Source organism: Oryctolagus cuniculus, chromosome 1, assembly GCF_964237555.1.
Source record: "Oryctolagus cuniculus chromosome 1, mOryCun1.1, whole genome shotgun sequence".
Classification (NCBI taxonomy): domain Eukaryota; kingdom Metazoa; phylum Chordata; class Mammalia; order Lagomorpha; family Leporidae; genus Oryctolagus; species Oryctolagus cuniculus.
Genome location: NC_091432.1, coordinates 70,894,443 through 70,914,222, shown reverse-complemented (window position 1 = coordinate 70,914,222; position 19,780 = coordinate 70,894,443). Strand labels below are relative to the sequence as shown.

General features: G+C 43.4%; 1 protein-coding gene and 1 long non-coding RNA gene across 8 annotated transcripts in view; one reads left to right on the top strand and one right to left on the bottom strand.

Annotated features, from left to right (window-relative positions):
- The window catches only part of TENM4 (teneurin transmembrane protein 4), a 2,118,216-nt gene that overhangs the window by 918,737 nt on the left and 1,179,699 nt on the right, over positions 1 to 19,780 (top strand). The gene's annotated exons all lie outside the window — the stretch shown is intronic.
- The window catches only part of LOC103349864 (uncharacterized), an 80,009-nt gene that overhangs the window by 58,187 nt on the left and 2,042 nt on the right, over positions 1 to 19,780 (bottom strand). For 2 of the 3 annotated variants that reach the window (XR_007910167.2, XR_007910166.2), the window contains exons 2-3: positions 15,329 to 15,515; positions 4,800 to 4,958 (exon numbers count right to left, since the gene is read on the bottom strand). This is a non-coding gene — a long non-coding RNA (uncharacterized lncRNA). The remainder of the gene's footprint in view (positions 1 to 4,799; positions 4,959 to 15,328; positions 15,516 to 19,780) is intronic. The other variant, XR_011384731.1, reaches the window with a different exon arrangement.

The window sequence follows — 19,780 nt, the reverse complement described above, 5'->3', positions numbered from 1 at the left end:
GCTGCAAAGCCAGCCTCAGTTAGTGAAGCCCCACCCGCAGTCTTTCTACTGAGCATATGCTTTTTGTGACACAGGACTTGCCATCCAGTTCCCGCACACACCCAAGGAAGACCTCATTGGTAGGGTCCACTCTGGAACCTGGAGCCTCTTGGAAAATTGGAATTTCTATGATGCTGACCCCCTTTCAGCCTCTCACAAGCATCTGTGTTCTCAGCATCTGCCTGCCAATCTTCTTTAGTCACAAAGCGGCTTCTCTTCCATGATGCACAAGGTACAACTGAGCTCTGACCCACTGGGTTCATGATTTTCTTTTTCCTTTTGTGAGGATTTCTCTATCCATTAGCACAATGAACCCAAAATTACTCTGATTTATCTCTTCTGAGTACTCTTGAGTTCACTGCACAGGGAAACTTGTCCAGTTGCTTCCAAAAAGGAGTAGAAGCAAAGAGGGAAAATTGCATCATTTAATGTGAAGACAGTACTCACCATACAATAGCCAAAGTTTAATTATTACTAGTTGTACTTTTAAAAATAATCAGAGTTCCTAATTTCTCTCTTTGAAGTCATCAAATTTTAGGATAGCTAACACCTAATCCCTAGGTTAGAAAAGTTGAGCTGGAGGCCTTTTCCCTGAGACTGAGTTTTAAAATGTGTGCATTTGCACACCTGTGAGTAGGACCCATAGTCCTCAGCTCACACAGACGCCTACCACTCGCTGTGATCACATGAAACAAAACACAATAACTGTATGTATTGCAAAGGCTTCGGCTCTAATTGCACCTTTTTTGTGTGAGGATCAGAGAGCAATGGTGACTTTGGTGAAGCTGCTTGCTGGTGCTAAAATGCAGTCTAACTCTTAACATTCTGCTGCCATAAACAAGGTGCCTCCCTAAGCACTACATTTAGTAGATCCACCACTTTCGATTTTTTTTTTTTTTTGTAAAAGAGGAAAGGAGAATCACGTGAAAACTAAAACTCTGAATTTTACTGGCTTCTGTCCAAACCTTCACATATGAAATATACACTCCACAGTAAAAACTGACCCAGTTATGTCTTAAAGTCCTCAGAGCAGAGGGTAGCAAATGTGCTCCAAAATAGCTCCTTTGCTGGCCAGTGACCCCCCAGTGTTCATCACAGTCTTCCTTACCCAGTCTGAGTACTCTAGTACCGATGATGTACTCTGGCCCTGTGGCCACTTGAGGATAATTCACTTTTGCCACCATTTTTTGTGTGTGTGTGTGTGCCAAGGGTGTTGTCAGCCAGTGTTGCCCTAACTGTGCAACTTAGACCATGTGTTTCTGCATCCTGCATAGAAGTCTCCTCAAATGTTGTATCCCACCATGAAAATCTGCCTGGACAAAAGGTTACGTGTGGACCGCTGGCCCACTACCTTAACTTGCTCTGCCTCAACTTGTCAATTCCCTTAAGCTTTAGTCAGGAACCTTGCTACTGCCATAAAGAACGGATTGTGCATGGAGCAAAACTGGGTTTTGTCGTCTTCTCCAAAGCTCCTGTGTTTGGTCTCTGGAAGAGTGTGGAGCTCACCTCCCTCCCAGGGCTGTTGTACAGATTCCACGTGGTGTTACTGTGTGAAAGTGCTCTGCAAGCTGCCGCGTGCTGCACAAACGTCAGGTCTGTAGCAGGCCAGTTGACACAGCCTTCTGCTCGCGGCTTCCGCTGCTCACCAGCATCTCGTGTTTAGTCATTTTATTGCTGTGTGTCTGTTTTTCCTTTTACAAACATGGTATTTGAAACTTGAAACCCCAACAAATCCATTCTAATTTGCACAGCTCCTAGGTTATTAGATGCTTGGTAAATGCCATAAGTCTTCTCCGTGTTTACCAACTTTCAATTCACATCAGCTAACCACAATTGGATACTTACTACTAGGCTTCTGCTGGGCACACAGCTTTTCTCAGAAAGCAGTTAACTAGGTCTAGACCACATTGTATTTAACGATAATGTGGATCTGACAATGACATGAGCAACAGCTAATGCTGAGTACACTTAGGCTGTTGTGTTTGAAAACCACCTTCTATGAAAATACTCAAAGCCATGAGCCTTACATTAGAGCCTTGGCTCATCACCAAGACATGCTGTAACCTTGAGAAAGCTCTGTGTACCTTTTGAGTTCCAGATTCTTCTGGAAAATGGAAATGATGTGACCAGTAGGGTTGTGGTGAAGCATAAATGAGATTGCAGATGCCAAACACCTAATACATTTTAAAATCTCTTCACATTTTAAGAGACTACACATCCCGTACAAGTGATCCTTTATAAACTTTATGATTATTTCCTCACTTTGCATAAAAATCACCATCAGTACTTAATTAGTTTGTGAAGAAAGCTGCTGAGACAAAAAATACAACCTTGCTTTGTATCCGCCTGGCCCCCCAAGAAGCAAACTTCAAACTGTAAGCTGTCAGGGTTTCGTTAGGGGAGAAGACTATGAGAGAAAATAGAGAGGTTACCAGGGGACGAAGGGCTCATGGGGAAATTCTGTGACCCCGAGTGAAGGAGAAAGGAAAAGACGTCTAGATGGAAACATCTTGGGTTGCAGCCTAAGCAATGTCTGGAAAAGCTGCCAGGGAGTGCCCAACCCCCAGCTGACCTCAGAGGAGTCCCGGCATCCCAGGCACTAGTCTACCTTACTATCTCTCCCATGCTCAGGTTTCAGCCTGGAACAGCCTGTAGGAGGCATGGCCATATAGCTAGGGCAGCAATGACTTCAGATAGCTACGAGGACCTTGGTTAAGTACTGCCTATAGAGAAGTCCCAAGCACATACTCACAGCTGCCTCATCCATCACCTTCTAATGTGTATAGGACAGCACATGCATGCTTTGCTGTGTCTTTAGCAATGTTTATTTTATAAATCTGTTTCAATACTCTCATCTCTTTTTTTCCATTCAAAGGACATTTCAATGACCCAAAAATTGACAAGAGGGAATCAGTTAAGCAATACCATAGATCAATTCTGATGCTTTGGTAATGGATTTGATCTGATGTTTAGTGAATTACTCTGCTGGAGTCTGACAGCTGATAGTAGTATAGCTACTGTTTCTACTGCTTCATAGAGACTGCCTTTGCCTTTGGAGTTGGTCAGAACTAACCCGTTCCCTAGCTGGTTGTATGACTTTGGTGAATGAACCTCACTGAGCTGCTCTGCTCTTCTATGAAATGCATGTAATGATACCTAACACTGAGAAAGACAGAGGCAGACTCAGATGGAAAGGGAGAGCTGCCATCCACACCCCAGATGTCTGCAACAGCTGGAGCTGGAGCGAGGCCAAGCCAGGAACTGGAACACAATTGGGCTCTGCCTTGTGGGTGGCAGGAACCCGTTTGCTTCAGCCATCACTGCTGCTTTCCAGGGTCAGCATTGGCAGGAAAATGGAAGCAGGAGCTAGAGCTGGGCATTAAACCCAGGGACTCCAGTGTGGGCTGCAGGCATCTTAGGCACCCTCACCACTGGGCCCGATGCCAGTCCTGAGTCCCGGCTCTCTCGGCTTTTAGTTCCTTCTGGCAGAACAAAGGCTTCTGTTGTTGAGCATTAAATTCTATCTTCCTGGTGGCCGTTTGTCCCCTGTGTTTTATTTTGAGTAGCCATAGGCAATATCCATTGGGTGCTTTATAGACTCATTCTACATTCTTTATTTACCATTTGCTAAAGCATAGTTGGTGCCAAACGGCAGAAATTCAGATGTGCATATACGTGTTTGCCCTAAAGGGGTGGGGGTACAGGACAGGCTTGTAAATTGCCTGTGTCTTGGACAGGGACAACTAACCCAAAAACAGTGTAGTCCACTGTGCTGGGGGTTGTGCAGTTGTTGGGAAAGCCTTTTGCTCCTTTTTCCTCGCTCTTTTCATCTTCTGCTCTCTCTCTTCCCCCTTCTTCTTATCATCTGTTGATTGTCGTCATTATTCCAGATAAAATCTGTTGATCCAGAAAGATGTCAGGCACGATGATGACTTCTCTATGTGTATTCATTAAAGCAATCCTTATTACAGACAGCATTAGAAAGTGCGTGTCTTCACTTTACAAACAGGGAGTCTGGAGAACATAGTCGTCACAGTTCATCTATGTGCTCACTGCTGGAACCAGGATTCAAATCCAGAGACTCTGACTCAGTGAAACACAGACTTGACCACTCGTTGGAGGAGACGTTGAGGCTGGATACTGAGTGACAGGGATCCGGCAGTCTCAGGAAGAACATGACAAGTAGAAGGAGCAGTGTGTGCCTAGGAAGGGGTGGCACATGAGGCAGCCTGGTGTCACACATCAGAGCACCTAGCACAGAGGGTAACATGTAATGGGCCTTCTGTAAGAGCTGCTGGGTGAGGGACAGATAAAGCCGCATGTCCAGCCATCCACTAATGACCCTCTCACTGCCCTGGATTGCTCTCAAGTTCTATATCAAGTCTCAACCAGGACGCTTGCTCATTTTACACCAGCACATAGTGACTTCCTCTCCCCCAGTCCTTATAAAAACAAATGTTAGCCTCAGGCGCATGTCATGAGAAGCATCTATGCATTTATTATCTTTATGTACATAGGCTTATGAACCTTCCAAGAATAGGGTCCTTTCAAAGTAGTGTGAGGGAGAGGAAGAAGCACAATTTGGGGTCAGATTTGCATTTCAACTGTCCTACCCCTTCTGCCCACTAGCTGTGTGGCAGGCTGGCAGTGACTCATATCCTCTAACCTCTGTTGCAATTAAATAGGAAAACACTCATGAGACCACCTATCCCATGCCAGACGCCCAGCCCCTCAATCACTGTCAATGTATCTTCCCCTACCTTGTGCTGCTCACTCACATTTTCACAGATGAGGCCCTGGGCAAACACACCGTGAGGAGGTGGTGTCGCACCTCGAGAGCTGTATGAACCCACTTACTGCATCCAAGACCTCTGGTCACCTCGTCCAGTTGGGGAGGAGGATGCTGGGCCTCAGGAACCCTGTCTCAGAAATGAAGAAACAAGTGAGTTGCTCTCCCCAGGCTCCGGCAGCAGTTCTACCAGCTGACAGCCTTCTAAGTCTAAGTGCTGGGGAGCGGTTCTGGGCAGCTCTGCTTTGGTTCAAGAAGGGACTCTGTGAAGTGAAAACTATCCTTGCCTTACCTCTTTTATAATTGGAGGTGCTATTTATGCATGGGAAGAGAATGACACCTTCCCTCCATTCAAATGCTCAGAGCCCTTCCTCTGGGCAAGGTGCTCTGAACCCAGCTGGGAACACAGAGCTAAAAGGACAAGGACTGAGCAGAAGTGGGAAAGCTTTGTTCCCAGAACCAGGCCAATTGCACATGACAGCTCCGAGTACTTAGTCTTCCTATCTGTGAAATGGAGAGATTAACAGTGCTTGTCCAGCACAGGGCACTTTGAAGATTCCAAGAGATTACCCAAATAAAATACCTAGAGTTACATCTAGTAATACCGAGCATTTTGTAACTTCTACCATGTGTATATTGTGATATATATATATAATCCTTATTTTTTAAGCTAATAATAGTGGGTTTACAAACCAAACTCCAGATTATCCAAAAAGATCACTGATAGTCTGGGAGATTTAAGATTGTCTTTTAATTGGGCCCTTGTTGGAGTTTGCAATTTGTCCCCAGCTCTCATTGTGATAAGAATGCTGCCCTAAAATAAGATTTATAGACACATAGAGGCAATTATGTAGCCAGGAAGTGTAAGTGCAGGAGAGCAGGGTAAGTGGGAGCAGCCTCACGGAAGAGGCGGTGTTGTGCGTGATAGGAAAGGCATTCATGACCGAGAAACAGGAAGAGCAAAGGAAGAACAAAGTTGTCAAGTGACAAACTGTCCAAACAATCGCAAGTGACCAAATGTCAGAAAAATCCACATGATTAAAGGTGACTAAGGTGACATTTCTAGGGTCGGAGAACCAGACGCTAGAAATATTAGTGGAGTAAGGCTGAGCCTCGGAGGACAGAGGGATTTGGTACAGCTTCAGGGTTCTCTAGTTCCATCCTTCATCTTCCAGACAGTAACCTTGAGGTTTCAAGAAGTTCAAGAGGTTAGCTATTTGTGTTTTGTATGGCTTTATAAAAACCCATACCAAATAGACATTTGATACAGCACCGTGTATGACTTTTTATGATTCAGTTGGGCTTCCTGTGGTGTCAGGTGGTTTATTAGGTGAGCAGAAAGAACGAAATGGCCTCAGTCACCTGACTGAACATCGGTGCTGATCACCAGCTGGGAGCTGAAACAGATCAGTCATGCACCGCAGCCTGCGTTCTCCTCCCTGCGGGCCTCGCCACGTGGCTGTTTGGGCTTCCTCCCAGAATGGGAGCCTCAGGGTAGCAGACTTTGACTTGGAGACTGCCTTGCCACAGAAGGCATGAGTGGAAGCTGCCAAAGCCTCTTAAGATTGAGGTCAACAACTGACTGGCAATGGCTGTTCCCTACGTTCTCTTGGTTCCAGCAGCCCACAGTTAAATATTAGCTTATGATTAAACCACTCAAAGTCAAAATGACTACAGAAATAGCGTGTACATTGAGGGGAATGGTTTCTTAGGGGCTATCAAAGTAACACTCTACCACATTGAATAATATCTGCAAACTCAAAACCACTAAGCAAAGTAGTACTTCTGGGATTAGAACTGAAATCTACACCCTTTTCTTTCAAGAACGGGCTGATGCTTCCAGCCATGGAACATAACCTCCCTGTGATCAGAGGGCTTGAATAAAAGCAACTATTACCCAGCAGTTACTGAACCATTGTACTCTTTGTCCCAAGAGTCTGAGAAGTTAGCCATAGTCATCTTGGCAGAGAGCAACCCTCTGACCTTCATGGTTGAACGAGGAAATGAAAAGCCCCTAGATAACTAAGGAGATTATCAGGGACATAGAATCTGCTTTTGATAACCACTGGCAAAAAAAATCATTAAAAACAGTTACCATCTTCTAGCCAAAGTTTGAGAGCTTTTCAATTCGGGACTAATGAACATGGCACTATTGATCTTAGAGACCGTGCAGGACTGATCAGTATCACAGCTATAAATTATATTTATGAAGACATTCAAATAGCACACAATGATTGCTTTTTCTCCTGAAAAGCCACGAGGAGCTGCAGAGGCATCAGTTTTGCACAAGGTGATAGAACTACTTCTTCCACAGTTACCTGACCAAGACAGGAAGACAGATATTCATTGGCAAAAGGCAGAATCTCATTTTGTTGACTTGGTGGTTTGTGCTGTGGCTCCCTTCTTGCATGCTGCATCTCTTTAGAGGAGACAATAGGTGAGCCCTTCATTTAGCTTTCACCATTTTAGTAGGGGCTTTTGTACTTTTAATTTGGGGGTTTAGCAAACCAGAAAGTGTTCTTAGGTAGATGTGTTTGAGTACAGGAAATGAAGCCATACACTAAAGGAGTCACAAACATTTGGAGAAGTAAATGCTAGGAAAATGTCTATGGTAGAACAGATAATCCCTGGAGAGCAGGCCAAATTCCTATTTGCCTGGCAGGGAAATTGCAATCATGTGGAGGACATTTGGCCTGGCCCAGCTTAGCATCTTGTTGCCCTGCCTCTCAAGGCCAGGTTCCCCTCCTGTTCTCATCAATTAATCATCTCAAGGTGTTGAAAGATCAGGATAGTGATGTGGTCTGAATAATTGTGTTCCCTCCAAATTTCATACATTGAAATCCTACTCCCCAAGGTAATGATGTTAATAAATGGGGCCTTGTGGAGGTGATAGGATGATGAAGGTGGAGCCCTCATGAGTGGGATTAGAGAGAGCTAGCTGGCTCCCTTCCATTAGAGCACAGCAATCTCTCGATAGTCAGACTTGCTACTGTGCAACTGTCTTCACACAGAGTGAAAAGGCTGCCAATCCTTTAGAAGACTGATACCAACAACTGGCAGAATGTCAGTTCCTCCACATTCTGTGGGTCAAAGCAGACCATGGTTAAAGGTGAAAGTGCTTCAAAGGGCTTGTGGATAGTGCATATTATGTAAAAAAGTGTGGATTACAAAAAAACTGGTGCATCAAGAACTTTTTGAAGCCCTCCTCCCTTATATGTGACTTGTAGTTAAAGCCCTAGAGGCTCCGGGGGACGACCACGAGCATGCGTTCCGAGAGCAGGGGCTTACCGAGGGCCGTTAAATCACCATCGACCACACTGAATCACTTTCCAAAACTCAGAACCAGGACACAAGACGAGAACCCAGGTCTACACCTTCATTTTCAACACAGGATGGTGCCTGCAGGCATGGAGCGTAACCAGACACCAAATCTGCCAGCCCCTGAGTCCTGCAAAAAATTTCTCAGAACTATGGGAAATAAATGTCTGTTGTCTGTAAGCTACCTTGTCTGAAGCCTGCCACTGTCTTCATGTTGTTTCAGATGAAGCCCAAATGAGGGCTGAGGTCTTGGGCGGCCTGAAATGCTGAAGGTCTCTGCCTAACTGGCTCTGAGGAGACCTGGGTCCGTGGAGGCTCTCCTGGAAGGCCACACTTTAAGGCAATGGGCAAAAGATCAGCTCCAAACCTAGCACCTGGAAAAGACTCATCCCGGAGAGGGATGGATTTGCTGTGGCTGCAGGGGTCAGCAGCTGTGGGAGGCTAATTTAGGTTGTCCCTGGCTCATTGGTAATCATGAAGCTTGATATGCATTTAAAAAAAAAACTAAACATTCCTAATCACCTCGAGAAAGGAATAACTCATTATAACTGCACGCTAAGGAACTGCAGTGACATTTATTCCACATTTGTGTACAAATAGATTACATTATTTAACTAAATCAGTCCGGGCAGCTGGAAGCTACCCCTGCAGAAGATTGAAGAGTGATTAAAAGAGAAGACCTCTTTAAACCCAGATGTCATATATGTTGCATAAGGAAAAGGGTTTCTCAAACTGCATGATGATGATGGTCGTCTGAGAACCAAGCATCTTCTTTAAACCACAGCTCAATCTGGAGGTGGGCAGAGGAGCAACAAAAGCCAGAAGAGCCCATTTTTGTGGCCATCTGGGAGAAATCAGTTCTGGGGTGTTTTTTTTTTTTCCACCTTCATTAGGAAACACGCTACTCCACAGCCCCTCTGTGACATGCCTCTGATTATCATAGCTGACAACCAGAACCTTCTGTTGGATGACTTGGTTCCTCAGCCTGGCCATCTGGAGTTCCAGGTAGCACATGGCTTCAGAGTGTGAGCTTTCCAATGGGAACAGGGCCACCTGCAACAGCCTGCATTTGGTGCGCGTCTCAATTATTCAAGCCATGCATGGTTTGGGCTTTGTTTTTGCCCTCCCCCTGCCCAAACTACTTTGATTTTTTTGATTTTGGGGTTGCTTTGCCTTGTTTGCTTTTTGTTTTTAGTTTTTGCCTTTTGTCCCAAAGAAGAAGGACAGTGGATTACAAATAAAACCATCTTGTTCTCATACATGGAGAACCCATTCCTGATAGAAGCCATTGAATGCATTGAACTTGACAGTGCCCTCGTGAGCGCAACTTGAAAATGAACATGAAGAAACTTGCTCAGGATCTGCCAGGAGTCAGACGCAGCGTGCAGCATGTTGCCTGTCTCAGTTCATTCTCATCAGGTCGGCTTTTGGGTATCACAACCCATGCAGGAGCACAGGCCTTGGCACAGAAGGCTCCTGCACTTGGTTTGTGTTCTTTTGTCCTATTTGGAAACTTAAAAAAAAAATAGAAGATTTATTTATTTGAAAATCAGAATAATAGAGGGAGAGATAGATAGAACTTCTACCCACCGGTTCACTGCCCAGATGACCACATTGTCCAGGGCTCTTAATCTTCCAACAAGTTACCCCATGTAATGGCTTTGCATTGTGCCCTATGTATTATGAATCCCGATGGCTGGAGAGGTGCGGGGTGTGTGTGTGTGTGTGTGTGCGCACACGCTTTTGCTTTGCAGATTTAATAGAAGAAGTGGCAGCCCTGCTGAGTCTCAAGCTTGGGTTGCTCAGATGACAGCCATATATTTCTTCCTCCTTCTCTGAAAAAGAAAAATTTAGACACCGCACGAGGATGTCCTAGAAGACTCACTGAATGTCTCCCTTGGGTCATCTCCCACCTACCATTCATACCAAGCCACCAGCTCCATGGGAGCAAGGATAAGGCAGGAAATTATGAAATAATAATATAGAAATGACACCAACACTAGTGAAAATATTTCTGCAGTTTTCCTGTGCAATTATTTTTCTTCACATGAGACTAACTAGCTACATCTGTCTCAGTAAACCGTAAGTCCAAGAAAGTAACTTTTTATTTCAAATTACAAAGTCATTCCCAGCACACATTTAAGTGAGCTAAAATGACTTGTGTCCCATCCCATATTTCTCAGGAAAACATTTTATATGGTAAATAAGTCATGCTGGAATGCCAACTACTAGACTGGAGGCCATTTTTAAATAGCTGATTTCGTTTGTCTCAGAAAAATGTGTTAGCCACTTAGGAATCACACTTTGGGTGTGGAAACACAAATTTTCAAAACCACATAAAGAGATGGTATACAAATGTTAAGGAAGTATATAGTGAGCACCTACTATTTACCAGGTATTGTGCCCACCAATAGAATACAGAAAGTGATATGTTAATTATTTAAATATTGATTGAGTTCCAGCATGGGCCAGATACTAAGGAATCATTAGGGATACGGCCCAGCCTTTATGTCCATACCCATGACACCATTGTCTATGATGGAAATGGGATACAATTTAAAATTTCCTCTATCCTTTAATATTCCAGCATTTAACAGGAATGATAGATAACGTTTTAAACAAGACACCTTAAAGTGTATGAAGTGTGATACGGAGTCTTTGGAAACACAGTCCCAGGAATAGACATGTTTCCCTGGGGAGGTCATAGCCAGGTGGGGGTAAAGGGACTGGAGTACAGTGTGAAAATAGCAAAGGCAGTGCCAGGTTATGGAGTAAAGAGCAAGCTGTGTGAATGCAGGGAGAGGAGTCTGATCCAAAGTGGGCTCCAGGAATCAAGGAAAATGTTCCCAGTGCTCAACTGTCAGCCTCGGAGTCCGCTCTGGCCACCTGCGGCGCTTCACCCTCCTTCACAGTGAAACAGGGCTTCCGGGGAGGGGAGGGTGCTCTCGTGTGTTCTGTGGGATTCTTGTTAGCTCTGAAGACCATGGGGCTTAGTGACTTAAGAGGTGATTGAGTTAGGTTGGAAGAAGGTGGAAGGAAGGCCTGGCTAAGAGACAAAGTCCCGGCACCCTTGGGGCCAGAGAAATACAGCACCCAGTGGAGCGACAGCTGTCACTGGCACAATAGTGACAGTGTTTGCCAGAGGTGACGGCAGCCACTGCATTCCGTGTTCCCCCTCCGGATCTCCCTGCAGTGGCAAGGCACAATAATTTGTCTCCTTGGTGGGTAGCCTTTCGATGTCCTTTACTACGTGAGACTTGTTCCTGGCTGCTTCCCCGGCCTTGATCTGCATCCTCACTCGCCAAGGCAGCTCTTGCACCTCTGTAACTTGCATAGCGCTGCCTCCAGCTCACTTTCCAGATGGCAGCCAAGGCAACGACCTGGCCACACCCCTGCCACTGAGTTCAGGATGAAGGTCAAGCACTATCTGTGGCACTCAACGTGATGCACAGCCTGGTCCCAACCCACCTTCAAAGCCTCACCCAACTCGCCATGGCGTGTGAGGGAGAGGGCCCAGAATTGAAAACTGGCCTTGTAACCAGATGCTCAGTGTGCAGCACTCAGCTGAGCAACCTGAGGCGAGTTAGCCAACTGATCTGAGCCCCAGTTTCTTCTTCCTTAAGAAGAAAAGGAAAGGCAAAGGCCAGCTCTGAGAATTGGGACCCACAGCAGGGAAACGCAAGGCAGGACACAGTCAGCGACGCAGGTCTGTACGTCACAGCACAGCTCCTAAGAATTTCACAGGCGCTGTCTGGAAGCTCAAGTCAGCACCTGCTTTGGATGAAAATGCTGTCAAGTGCACAAGACAACAGCCTGATGCCGCCTCAGACAGGAGAGGCATCCCGCGGACCCTCACGGATAGGATATAACAAATTAGAATATTTTTTCCTCCATTCAAGACTGTCAAGTTCCTTAAGAGAATAAAGTAGATTTAACTGGACCCTCTGAACCTTTCTTTCCTCATCTGTAAAATGGGAATACTGGTGGTAGTGACCCCATAGTGGTGTTGTGATAATTCAGTGACAGCTATGTAAATGCTTGGACAGAACCTGCCCAGGCCAAGCAACAGCTCTGGAAGTGTTTATGAGATGTGGGTGCGCGTGCTGTGCGTAGCCTGAAGCCATTCCCTGTGCCTAGGAGTTACCCATGCATGATGCAAATGTGGCCAAAAAGGGGCAGGGGTACGGATTCCTTGCCTGTGGAAATAGTAACTCTTCATGAAACAGGGCTCAAGTTTCTCTTTGTATTTACTTATAACTTTAAGGGGCGAGCTGTGCAACCTTACACTGCTGAGAAACCAGCAGGTCTGTGGTTAATGTTTCCTGGTTAAGGAGGATAGAGACATGTTACTTCCTCTAGGATGCTGAGGCCTCACATGGGGCGGTGTGGGGCTAAAGGATGTATGTTTAGTGGAACTGGGGTCACAAGGTGCCCCTACCCCACCTGGCACTGTACTGATGTGCTCAGAAAACTCGGCAGAAGATGCTAATTGTAATGCAAAACGTTGACTTCGCAACCATATAGAACTGGTTTCCAGGAGAGGTTTGTGTCTTATTAGCATGTGAGCCAGGGCATGTACTTAACTTTGCTAAAGCTCAGGGTTCCCATCTGTGAAAAAAGTTTACCTAATATGAGAGAGTTGTATAGACTTTTGTTTTTAAAGGATGTATTTATTTACTTGAAATTCAGAGTTAAACAGAGAAGGAGAGGTGGAGGGGGAGCGCCTTCCATCTGCTGGTTCACTCCCCATTTGGCTGCAATAGCCAGAGCTGCACTGATCCAAAGCCAGAAGCCTCTTCTGGGTCTCCCATGCCGGTGCAGGGGCCCAAGGACTAGGGCCATCTTCCGTTGCTTTCCCAGGCCACAGCAGAGAGCTGGATCAGAAGTGGAGCAGCTGGGACTTGAACTAGTGCCCATATGAGATGCTGGCACTGCAGGTAGTGGCTTTACCTACTACACCACAGTGCTGGCCCCTCCTGTCAGCTTTTGTTGTATGAAACCTGGTGCTTGCCCAGCTCTTAATTAATGGTAGGACGCACATTTGACCAGTTGTTGAGACTTTGACTTGACAGCACAAAACTCTATCCAAATTCAGTTTTTCGTCCTTCATGCTGGTGAACCCACGTTGGCACAAGTCGAGCAGACCCTGGTGGAATGGTCACTGTCTTACCAGCACACAGAGCTCTTTAACAGGATCAGCGTTCTTTTATCAGAACATGCTGTTCTTTTAATAGGTTTGTTCCTGCATCCAGAACTTCATTGTGGTTAAGTCGTCAGTCCAGTGTGGTTCAGACCATGAGACATCTGGTCAGTAGCAATATGATATTCTTCTGAATGAGTTCTACTGTACTTAGACCGTCTTTCTTAACCCCATCAACTGCCTAAATACACATTTGCTCAACATGGAGCAGTCTTTGAATTAAAGGGGGGAAGTGATCTGTGTTTTACAATTTCTTCCAAGGTGTTTTTCCCTCTTTTAAAAATGTGTCCATACAACAAAGGAACTGCAGGTGTTGTTTCCTACTGCTCATTATCTCAGGATTAGGTCTGTGGGCTCCAGACACCATGACCTGACAATGCGCTGGATGTAAGCAGCACTCCACTGAGTCCAGATCCATAAGCATATATTGACTATGTCGCTCATGAAAACTCCCTACCAAGGGTTTCTTTCATTTTTTTTCTGTTCAACTGTCTCACATTTGTGAGCATTTATTATACACTAAACATTCTTTTAAGTGTGTCACCTGTATCAACATACTTAATTCTCCAAATAACAATACACCGACTTTAAAGATGTAGAAGAAAACACAGAAAAGGTTAAAATGCTCACTGGAGGTTGTGTAAGTAATACCTGGCACAGACAAGGAGGCCCCAGGGATAATGCTGCACCATCCTTCTACTGTTCATATTTGAGTGTCTGCTATAAAGATGTTCCCCTTTACGTCTAAGTCTGGCCTCATGTTAGAATCTTGAATGACTTTCACCATCAATGAAAGTGTATTTGAAACCTAATATATCTGGATTTAAATTCAATGTTCTGGAGGAGTATCAGTGTCTCTTAACTTTCCTGAACCTCAGCTTCATCTCTTTAGTTTTCTTCTAGTTGTTTCCTTATTTCACCTTCCACAGTCTATCAGCCCTCATACTTTTGGAAAATTACCTGCTAGCTCTGATGGAATAGCTTTTCTCTAAGACTCTAGAATAACCTCATGCTGCAAAACTAGTGAACATTTCTCAGTCCTCACCTTATGTGACAGCCCTAAGGTACTGGGTATTCTTGACAGTATCTTCCTTGTTAATATTCTCTTCACTCCTAAATTCCATGACCTCTTTCCCAGCTTTCCAAACTTCCCCGTGATTTTGCTCCATCTCCTTTGCAAGTTCCTGTTCCCTTCCTACTTTGCTAATGTTGCTGTCTCTCAGAGTTCTGTTTTTGACCCTCTGTTCTCATTCTGCCTTCCTGGGCAATTTATTGACCATTATGACTTTAGCTGCTACTCATGGACTGATAACTCAAATTTCTTTCTGTATCTTTAACATCACACCTTTCTTATAGACCGGTATATTTCCAATTATTCACTTGACATTTCAGACTAGATGCTCTTTGTGTACCTCAAAGTCAAGTTCTCCCTCTAATCGAAACATTGACTATCCCCACCCATGAAATCTTCTCCTCCCATACTCCTTATTTTGCATTGGAAACCAGAAAAATGGAAGCAGTCCTAGGTTTCTACATGTCCCCAACTTCCCTTGTCAAACTAGTCATAAATCTCTGTTCTTTTCCTATCTACTCTCTGAGCCTGTGTCACCTCTCTTGTGGGTCACTTACTGCTTTTTGGTTTCATCAAAATCTGCAAAAGATGTATACTCCCCAGAGATTCTTCCAAACCTCTCTAATACAACCATCAGAATGCTAACTATGATACAAACCTCTAATTCTGTCATCACCTTGTTGAAACAAGTTTTCAATGATGCCCCATGGCCTTTTGCCAGTTCATTTCTGTGTCTTCACCAAGGTCATTGGTAGTTACATGCTCTCCTGCCCTTCTGCCAATTTCCCACCCTCTAATTTGCCCTTCACTCTTAAAACTAAAACACAAGTAGTCCCCAACATTGTCTATGCTTATGCCCATGTACCGCTGCTCATAGGCCTGCTTCCCTACCCAGCAAAATCTTACTTACCCTTCAAGTTGCTGTATAAAATATCACCTCCTCAGTGAAGTTACCTTTGATGTCTCCAAGTATACTTAATTATCCTGCCACAAATAGGATAATTGTTTGCATTTTTTGGTGTTTCAGAAAACTATGAGTTCATTCAGGATTGAGGCTCTCTATTTTGAACTCTGTTGACCAATATCTTGCAGAGTGACTGGAAAACAATGACCAATTAATAGGTGTCTATTGAATAAGAATGAATAATTTAATGAAAAACATCCATATTTATCTGCATGTATGCATTTGTGTGCTCTGTAGATAGCATGCAACCTTGTGATATTGGTGCTTATTTTATGAACAGAAGCATGTAAGCCCAGCCTTTAAGAAGCTATTTATTTCACTTAAATGTATTGTCAATTATTACATGCTTTCATTGTATATTGGCTATGATCCTATGACCAAAAAAATAAGTATAGTTTTCTGTAGTAAAATTTAAAATGATTTTCTCAAATTGAATATTAATATATTAGAATTTATTAAAGCACTAAATGTAAATATTATCCAGTATTAAACATTGCATGAAATAATAGACAAATATACCTAGAAAAACACGGGATTCCCTAGGTACCTTTCTTCTGACTACTTAATACTGTCCTAGTTTTCCATTTCATAGCCCCATTCATGAATACCAACTCTCCCTGAGTGTGGTTTAGTATACGGATAGCGTTTTTATTTCAATCCAGTTTGACCTCAAAGCTCATTCTTCCTTCTGATAAGTTAACTTCTATTGTAATGAGTTATGTTTTACACTTTTTGAACAGATGAAAATTATGTTCTTTGCCAGATTTTTCATAGTTCTGTGATAAAATAACTGTGAGATTCACTAATGATATGTTAAATATTATATACACATATATACACACATATATATGTATTTGAAATAAAAACATAACTATATATATATAGGTATGTATTGAAAGCAGAGTGATAGAGAGAGGAAGACAGAAGAGCATCTTTGATTTGCTGCTTCATTTCCCAAATGGCCACAATTGCCAGGGATGGTCCGGGCAGAAACAGGAGCTCCAAATTCCATCCAGATTTCCCACATGGGTGGCTGGATCATTTTTCACTGCTTTTCCAGGTGCATTAGCAGGAGCTTGGATTTGATGCAAGGCAACTGGGCTTTGAATTCAATGCTTCAATATGCAATGCTGATGTTGCAAGTGGTAGTTTAACTCACTGTACCAGAACACCAGCTCCTTGTTAGATGTTTAGAATCTAGAACTAATAAGATTACTAAAAAGTTCTTTATATAGTTATATAAATTTTTCTATAACAATTGAGGAATAAATTACATATGATTTATAATACATATGAAAACACTCTCCTATTGAATTTCTCAGCATATTTTGAGTGTTCAGGTGGCTTACAAACCCAATTCTCAATCCATCTTTCCTCTGAGTTTCCTATTACAGTACAAAGTTCATTTTAAGGAAGTTTCACTAAAGTATTACATATATAGAGAAAACGCATAAAATCAAAAGCCTATACCTCAATTAGCAAGACAGCCACCCAAATCCAAAGTGTGAATGGTCACAGAAGGCCCCCTTGCCGCTACTGGCCATTACCCTCTTTCCACAAGTAACTGTGTTTCTAACTTCTGTTACCATGAGGACATTGCTTTTAGACACACCAGACAGAACTTTATTAGGGTTCCAAGAGAGATAGGAATGTGGGATTAGGTGACCATTGGGTCCTTCCAATTCTTAAGGTTCTGTGATGAGTTTCTTTCCCTGTACCTCACCTCCATATCATTTTGGTAGAGCCCTTTGAGTTTGCCTCCCCAAACAGCACTTTGTTCACCTGTAATCTCTACTCTTTGTCTATTTGTTCCTTCCATTCTTCATTCCAAATATATTAATCCAAATCCTCAATATTAGCAATAACCATGAAAGAGACTCAAAGCTGCTGGCATATTAAAAACCCTCTTTTTAAAAGCTTAATCCTAAAGATAATACAGCAATATCACAGAAAATTTAGACATTGAAGCAAAGTCCCCATAAACCAACCATCCTAATCACAGAGTGCATGAATTTTGCAAAGCATGCTCATGCGTGTGGCCCATGATCATTGACATCAGACATCAGTTCCTATCATGAACATTTTCATGTCATGATATAGTCAATATAATAATATTGCAATTAGTAGATACATCGTGCTTTGTTTAAACAGTGATCTAGGTGGTCTCCAAAGTGTCATTAACGTAAGTGTATGTTGAGCATCGTTTGCATACATCTATGTTCTTCACTCGGATTATTTACTTAAGACAAAGTCTTGTAAGCATACTGGGGGAGATGCACATTCACATTCAAGGGAGCCTCCAAACATTTCCATCACTGCACTTTGCTGGATAATTAAAGTAGAGGAGTGATGCTTCCCCAGCAGCAAAGATTTTGATTTCATGAAATTTCTAGACTTGGATAAAAGAAGGCAAAAAAGCCATTTCTGTGTGGACTAGATCAATTAGTTAGGCACTGAGACATTTAACTTAAAAAATGGCTTGGGGCTAAAATTGAGTACAACTGGGCTAAGGCTACCACTATACACTCAACCTGTAATTGATCTGTTCCCCCCTCATTTGTAAAATAGCCATCCAACTGATTTACTGTAATTATTGCAGCAACTTGAGGCTTTGGCAAAAACCTATTACATAGAGTATGAGCCCTGAGAGAAGCCCATTTAACTTGTCAAAAATGAGTCTGGGTAGGAGGAAGAGATAGAGAAAGCAAAAATAAAAAGCAGAGAGATTGTTGTAAAAGAAGAAGAGATACAAGAAATAGAGGAACTGTTTTCCACAGTGATACTTTTAGTCTATTACTTTAGGTAATAGTTTTAAAATGTTTCATACTCTAAGCTAGAGAAGAACTAAATTTTATTATCTGATTTTATAAATTACAGATCAGTTTTATTCTTGATACTCAGCTTTTAATTAATTAGCTTAATATAAGTGATTTCTTTAGAGGAAAGTATTAGTTTAATAAAAATTTAGAAGAAGGCCGGCGCCCGTGGCTCACTAGGCTAATCCTCTGCCTTGCAGCGCCGGCACACCTGGTTCTAGTCCCGGTTGGGGCACCGGATTCTGTCCCAGTTGCCCCTCTTCCAGGCCAGCTCTCTGCTGTGGCCAGGGAAGTGCAGTGGAGGATGGCCCAAGTGCTTGGGCCCTGCACCCCATGGGAGACCAGGATAAGTACCTGGCTCCTGCCTTTGGATCAGCGCGGTGCGCCGGCCGCAGCACGCCAGCCGCAGCGGCCATTGGAAGGTGAACCAACGGCAAAGGAAGACCTTTCTCTCTGTCTCTCTCTCTCACTGTCTACTCTGCCTGTCAAAAAGAAAATAAAAAAATAAAAAAATATTTAGAAGAAATGCAATGTTTACTAAAAATTCAAGTAGCTATCTCTGTGTAGAGTATTTAATTTGTGAAGTATATTTTGTGGACTTTCCCTCATCACTATAATGTACTCATATGTCTATTTTAATGATGGGCTAATGGTGATCATCATAGAAGGTCTGCAAAAGGGTTATACATTTGGATGAAGTCTTTATGCATGCGGCACCCAGATGGGTAGAGGGTCAGGAAGGGATTCTGGCCAAGTCTCACTTGAGCTCAGTTACAACGATAAGTAGGCAACAGTAAGATGAGTGTCCAAACAAAGAAGGCCTAAGAAACAGCATGTTCCTAGAACCTGGACTACCAACAGGAAGAGGGGAGTGTGTTGGATAAGACAAAAGAGCCAGCAAGCATCAGCTACAAAAAGCCTTGAATCTTTGGGATCATCTTACAAGTCTTTGATAGCTCCTCCTCAAGAGATCAAGAGTATGAGAGTGAAGGTCTGGTAGATCCTCATTAGTGTGAAGAATCTACAGGAAGAAATAGGAAGAAATAGAGAGAGCAGAGAGGGGCTACACCAATGATTCTGAGACTGGATCATCAAACTTGATCCGACCACTGCCAGAGAATGACTATTTTAGATTGAGCAGCAGCCCTGTGTTCCTTGTCACAACTGCTCCCAGACAGTGCTCAAAGGAATAAACATGACTGTGTTCCAATAATATTTATATACAATGAAATATTAGTTGCACATCATTTTCACATATCATGAAATACTTTTCTCAACCACTTATGATAGCATTCTGCTAGTTGGAAGGAAGAAGAATAACACCTCAACTGAGATAGTGGGTGTGAGGAAATTAGAGAGCCGAGTAGACGGATTTCGAAAGCATCTATTATAGGTCTCAGCGACAGACTGGAGTTTGCTGGTTAAGGAGGATTGTTGCCAAGGACGATTCTCAGTATTGTGGCTTAGGACACTGGGTGGAAGGTGAGGTCTCCCTCCTCCAGAAGAGGGTGGGGTTTAGTCATTAGAGGACACAGAGACTGGCCAGTCACTTCATTCATGATGATGAAGTCTTTGGGAATTC